Source organism: Oncorhynchus keta, unplaced genomic scaffold (genome assembly GCF_023373465.1).
Source record: "Oncorhynchus keta strain PuntledgeMale-10-30-2019 unplaced genomic scaffold, Oket_V2 Un_contig_5754_pilon_pilon, whole genome shotgun sequence".
NCBI classification, from domain to species: Eukaryota; Metazoa; Chordata; class Actinopteri; order Salmoniformes; family Salmonidae; genus Oncorhynchus; species Oncorhynchus keta.
The window spans coordinates 20,001-26,532 of NW_026288479.1; the positions used below are offsets into that span (position 1 = coordinate 20,001).

The 6,532-nt window shown below is 43.9% G+C and overlaps 1 pseudogene; it reads left to right on the plus strand.

The window, feature by feature from the left end:
• The window catches only part of LOC127925532 (rho-related GTP-binding protein RhoE-like), a 21,175-nt pseudogene extending 15,209 nt beyond the window's left edge, over positions 1–5,966 (plus strand).
• Positions 5,967–6,532: the final 566 nt, after the last annotated feature.

Below are 6,532 nucleotides of genomic sequence, written 5' to 3' on the forward strand. Positions count from 1 at the left end.
ACATCCTCTAACTGATCCTTACCCCCATCCTCAACATCCTCTAACTGATCCTTACCCCCATCCTCAACATCCTCTAACTGATCCTTATCCCCATCCTCAACATCCAACCACAGTGTTTTTATGATCAGCCCTCTTACGGACAGCTTTGCAGTAGCTATAGAGAGAAACCCTGGCCTGGGTGGGTCTGAAATGACACAATATTCCCTATATCGTGCACTTATATAGAGCACTCTGGTCAAAAGTAGTGCACAATATAGGGAATAGGGTGTGTGGCAGGGCAGGAGGACGATGAATGGATGTTGATCCAGCTTCTTCCAGATACTGCATTCCTTCCTGTGTGCGGGGTGTGTGTGTGGTGGCTTCCTCTGGGCTTGTGGAAAAGACCTCCCAAGAGTCCCAGCCACTTTAGACATGAAAACTAAATTCCCCAGATTCTTTGGCAGTGGGGCTTTGTTACATGTGGGTAGCCCTTTAGTTTCCACAGCTGCTCACGTGCCCCGGTCGCTCACCTTGATGTAAGCCTAAACCCCTCACCACTAAGCTGTTACAGAGATAGGGGAGGAGGGAGGGAGAGAGGGATGAAGGGAGGTTGGGATGGAGAGGGTGAAAGAGAGAGGCGTTTTCCTACACATGGTCTCAGTTTAAGGTGTTGGCATGGTTTTCTAGGTTTCTGCTTTCTCTGGAACTCTGGTCTGTCTCGAGAGAAGTAACTTGCCTCAAACACAACGTATTGCTGCAGTCAGCATAACGTTTGCATCTCTACTGTTGATGTTCTTCCAGTGTGTATTATCTCGATGCTAATGACTGTGTCCTGCGCTGTTCAGAAATGGTCTCTCGTCACCAAAACATCTTCATCTCTATCACTATTGGATTTCCTGTGTGACTTTGAGGCAAAATCTGTCAATATCTGGTTTGGACAGGTTTGGTTGGCTCATAGGATGCTCAATGTATCCATGTGTGTTTTTTCACTCTCTCTCAATCTCTTACATCCACAGCTGGAGTGTTAGTTCTCTGTGTATTGTGTGAGTTGTAGTTCTCTGTGTATTGTGTGAGTTGTAGTTCTATGTGTATTGTGTGGGTTGTAATTCTCTGTGTATTGTGTGAGTTGTAGTTTTCTGTGTATTGTTTGAGTTGTAGTTCTCTGTGTATTGTTTGAGTTGTAGTTCTCTGTGTATTGTGTGAGTTGTAGTTCTCTGTGTATTGTTTGAGTTGTAGATTTCTGTGTATTGTTTGAGTTGTAGTTTTCTGTGTATTGTGTGAGTTGTAAGTTCTATGTGTATTGTGTGAGTTGTAGTTCTATGTGTATTGTGTGAGTTGTAGTTCTATGTGTATTGTTTGAGTTGTAGTTCTATGTGTATTGTGTGAGTTGTAGTTCTATGTGTATTGTGTGAGTTGTAGTTCTCTGTGTATTGTGTGAGTTGTAGTTCTATGTGTATTGTTTGAGTTGTAGTTCTATGTGTATTGTGTGAGTTGTAGTTCTATGTGTATTGTTTGAGTTGTAGTTCTCTGTGTATTGTGTGAGTTGTAGTTCTATGTGTATTGTGTGAGTTGTAGTTCTATGTGTATTATGTGAGTTGTAGTTCTATGTGTATTGTTTGAGTTGTAGTTCTATGTGTATTATGTGAGTTGTAGTTCTATGTGTATTGTTTGAGTTGTAGTTCTATGTGTATTGTTTGAGTTGTAATTCTCTGTGTATTGTGTGAGTTGTAGTTCTCTGTGTATTGTGTGAGTTGTAGTTCTCTGTGTATTGTGTGAGTTGTAGTTCTATGTGTATTGTTTGAGTTGTAGTTCTCTGTGTATTGTGTGAGTTGTAGTTCTCTGTGTATTGTTTGAGTTGTAGTTCTCTGTGTATTGTGTGAGTTGTAGTTCTCTGTGTATTGTTTGAGTTGTAGTTCTATGTGTATTGTGTGAGTTGTAGTTCTCTGTGTATTGTGTGAGTTGTAGTTATCTGTGTATTTTTGAGTTGTAGTTCTATGTGTATTGTGTGAGTTGTAGTTCTCTGTGTATTGTGTGAGTTGTAGTTCTATGTGTATTGTGTGAGTTGTAGTTCTCTGTGTATTGTGTGAGTTGTAGTTCTATGTGTATTATTTGAGTTGTAGTTCTCTGTGTATTGTGTGAGTTGTAGTTCTCTGTGTATTGTGTGAGTTGTAGTTCTATGTGTATTATGTGAGTTGTGAGTTCTGCTGTGTATTGTGTGAGTTGTAGTTCTCTGTGTATTGTGTGAGTTGTAGTTCTCTGTGTATTGTGTGAGTTGTAGTTCTCTGTGTATTGTGTGAGTTGTAGTTCTATTGTGTGAGTTGTAGTTTCTGTGTATTATTTGAGTTGTAGTTCTCTGTGTATTGTGTGAGTTGTAGTTCTCTGTGTATTGTGTGAGTTGTAGTTCTCTGTGTATTGTGTGAGTTGTTGTTGTCCGTGTGCTGACCTGTGCTTTGTTCTGTTGTTTCAGGGTCTCCATACTACGACAACGTGAGGCCTCTCTCCTACCCAGACTCAGACGCTGTCCTTATCTGTTTTGACGTCAGCCGTCCTGACACACTTGACAGCGTAATAAAGAAGGTGTGTACCACAGGAGGTTGGTGGCACCTTAATTGGGGAGGGAAGGCTCGTGATAATGGTTGGAGTGGAATCAGTGGAATGGTATCAAATACATCAAACATATGGTTTCCATGGTTTCCAGGTGTTTGATACCATTCTATTGGCTCAGTTCCAGACATTATTATGGTCCGTCCTCCACTTGTGTGTACCTACCATTAGTCAACCTCTACAGCCTGTAGAATATGGACCTTCATGTGTTTTTCTTTTACCTCACTTGAAAGAAACTACATGTCCAGTTTTCATTCAATGAATTCATTTTAATATCCTTTTCACTTGACCTCCCAGAACGCTTTCCCAGTCATTTCCAGTTTTTCCCAGTAATTTCCTGTTTTTTCCACTTAGCCCACTTAAACATCTAGAGAGTTGAAGTACAGACAGAGGTCGTCATGGGTTAGGGGGCATTAGGGTGAGAGGAGGGCAGGGAAAGGGAGTGCTTTTAGTGTCCTCTGATGTGACTCTGCTATAGAAGAAAAAAACATGAGAAGGTTCCGTTCCAAAACAGAGTTCCTTCCTTCCTCTTGGCCAGTTCAAACAATCACCTGTCTGTACAACACTGAACATGATCCCTCAATGTCCAGCCAGTCAGCCAGCCAGCCAGCCAGCCAGTCAGCCAGCCAGCCAGCCAGCCAGTCAGTCAGCCAGCCAGCCAGTCAGTCAGCCAGCCAGCCAGTCAGCCAGTCAGCCAAACACTCCTTGTTCTCCAGACTGCATTAGTAGCAGATTATATCCAGTGATTAAAGGCCATTGATCCCAGAGTGTTTATTGTGTTTGAGAGGAAACGTGAAGGATTATCTCTGGCCTTAAAGCCTCCGATACTGCATTCCTTCCTGGGTTTAACGCCGTGTGATGCGGCATGGGGACTGGAAACAGGAAGTGCCTTTGTCCTTCAGAAGGAGAGGGCTCAGGTTCTGTCTGAAAAAAAAGTGTACAAGCCGTCCAATACTTGATACCTCCAGTCCTTGATTCCTCAATTACTCTCGCTCAAAATCCATTGGAGGAGAGGCTCCGAGGTCCCTCCTCTTGTACCTCCTCCTCCAATGAGCTTTGAGAGGGAGGCGAGGAATCAAGGACAGGAGGAGGCAAGTATTTGATGGCTAGTCTGGACTAGCTCCCATTCTGTCTGGTCCTGTCCTCCCAGTCTCAATGACTTTCTCTGTCCTCCACAGTGGAAAGGGGAGATCCAGGAGTTCTGTCCCAACACCAAGATGCTCCTGGTGGGCTGCAAATCGGACCTGCGCACCGACCTCTCCACGCTGGTGGAGCTGTCCAATCACAGACAGATGCCTGTGTCATATGATCAGGTACGGTGGTTGTAGAGTGCATTTTCTTCAGATTTTTGGGTCAATTCCATTTCAATTCAGTCAATTCAGGAAGTAAACTGAAATTCCAATTCCAATGCGTTTTCTTTCTACAGGGTTCCAACATGGCCAAACAGATCTCAGCCCCTACATCGAGTGCTCAGCCCAGCAGTCAGAGAACAGCGTCAGGGACATTTTCCACGTGGCCACCTTGGCCTGCGTCAACAAGAACAACAAGAACGTCAAACGCAACAAATCTACCAGAGGCAACAAAAGGATCTCGCACATGCCCACTAGGCCCGACCTCGCGGCGGTAGCGTCAGACCTGCGGAAGGACAAAGCAAAGAGTTGCTGTGTCATGTGACCTGGTGGGCAGGGTCCCGACCCTCGGGAGTGGATTTGCAGGCTGGGATTGAAGCATGCAGTGAGGACAGGGGTTAAAGGTCAGAGCATAGTGCATTTTGGAACATTAGAGGGTGAGGCCCTTCCCTTCCTGCACTTTAAAGCCCTTGGCCTGCTGTCCTGGGGTGGAGTTTTGTATATGCATCATACAATGTAAATGTAGATGAAATCCACCATATCAATGACAACACAATAGTCTTTCAGTGTAGCCTGTCTATCTACCATCCATCTCCCTTACAAATCTTTTACCAGAAGAGGAAGCTATCTCTGCTTTGGGCCAATTAGCTGCCTTCCTTCCGGCGGCTTCACGGGAGGTAGTAACACTGTTTCCTCTTAGAGCTGGACGAGGAAGTGGTCATGGCCTTTCACAGGAAATTACCATTTCCACAGGAAGTGATGTCACGTAGGAAAAGTTGAACGAGTCCCGGACGTTTTTCTAAGGACTTCAGAAAGGATGTCCACGCTGTACATGATGATTGGCTCACCCCCGTCTGTACAGCTGACTCCATCACCATGAGAGACTGCAGCGGTGCACTCTGGAACGCTGAAGACGAGCGGCCATCTTGCACTGGATCAAAGACCTGGAAGTGACATGACACAGGGCACGCAGCACATCCCTGTGGTTTCCATCAGCTTGTTTGTTTCTCTTCCCCTTCTTGTGGTTGCAAGTCAAGTGTTTCCTGACCTAATAGTCCCGTTGTTCCAGTCATGTCTTTCCTGTATTTTGTAGAATTTACTGTAAGCCCATATCATTTAAACCAATGACCGTTGACATCCTAGGACTTCTGATCTGTTTGGCATAATGATAGACAGGGTATTGTGATGCTGAACAGTTTATGGACATGTCCTTTCAGCTATGCAACACCTTCTGCTCTCAGCAAGGGAGGGAATGAAATAAACAAATGAAGCATGACTTTGGTTGAAGGACGTTGTTCACTGGATATGTCTAAAGTATAAATGCACTTTTTAAAGATCAAGGCTTCGCTAAAAAGCGCCATAAATTCTGGTATATTCCAATGCCTTTATTAAACTCGCAATGCTTTTCAAATGTTTTCAGAACAGCTTCTCCTAGAAAAGTGTCATCAGCTAGCCTGCTAATGCTATCTGTTTCAGAACAGCTTCTCCTAGAGCAGTATCATCAGCTAGCCTGCTAATGCTATCTGTTTCAGAACAGCTTCTCCTAGAGCAGTATCATCAGCTAGCCTGCTAGTGCTATCTGTTTCAGAACAGCTTCTCCTAGAGCAGTATCACCAGCTAGCCTGCTAATGCTATCTGTTTCAGAACAGCTTCTCCTAGAGCAGTATCATCAGCTAGCCTGCTAATGCTATCTGTTTCAGAACAGCTTCTCCTAGAGCAGTATCATCAGCTAGCCTGCTAGTGCTATCTGTTTCAGAACAGCTTCTCCTAGAGCAGTATCACCAGCTAGCCTGCTAATGCTATCTGTTTCAGAACAGCTTCTCCTAGAGCAGTATCATCAGCTAGCCTGCTAATGCTATCTGTTTCAGAAATGAATGAAAAGAAAGAAACGGTTGTTTGTTGTGTAAAGTGTTTTGTCATTAGGTCATCCTCCCCCTTTTTGTAATGTAACTGTTATGTCTGTGTCCCATTGTTGTTGCTACAATATTTATTGAATTATATATTTTCCCTTTCAAATAAAAGCAAAATTATGAAAAAAAACACAGAATTCATTTTTTTCTTCATCACATTGCATGTGTAACGGATGTGAAACGGCTAGCTTAGTTAGCGGTGTTCGCGCTAAATAGCGTTTCAATCGGTGACGTCACTTGCTCTGAGACCTTGAAGTAGTAGTTCCCCTTGCTCAGCAAGGGCCGTGGCTTTTGTGGAGCGATGGGTAACGATTCTTCGTGGGTGACTGTTGTTGAGGTGTGCAGAGGGTCCCTGGTTCGCACCCGGGTATGGGCGAGGGGACGGTGTAAAGTTATACTGTTACACATGACATGTTTAAAATGTAATTCAGTTCCACAGACAAAGAACTGTGTCTCGTTGGCTGTTCTTGACTTTGCCCCTGTAGGCATGTTATACATACATTTAATTGATGTCGCTAAACAAACTTCTGGTAGAAATATATAGGCTTGCTTCAGGAGATGGAGTGAGTGTCATGACTTGAATTAAACCCAATGTCACATAGATGAGCTCAAATCAAATATCCTGTGGGCTGTCAGCCTCGAACACAATAAACTGTTCCCACTTCAATATACAACCCAGACAAACTGTTT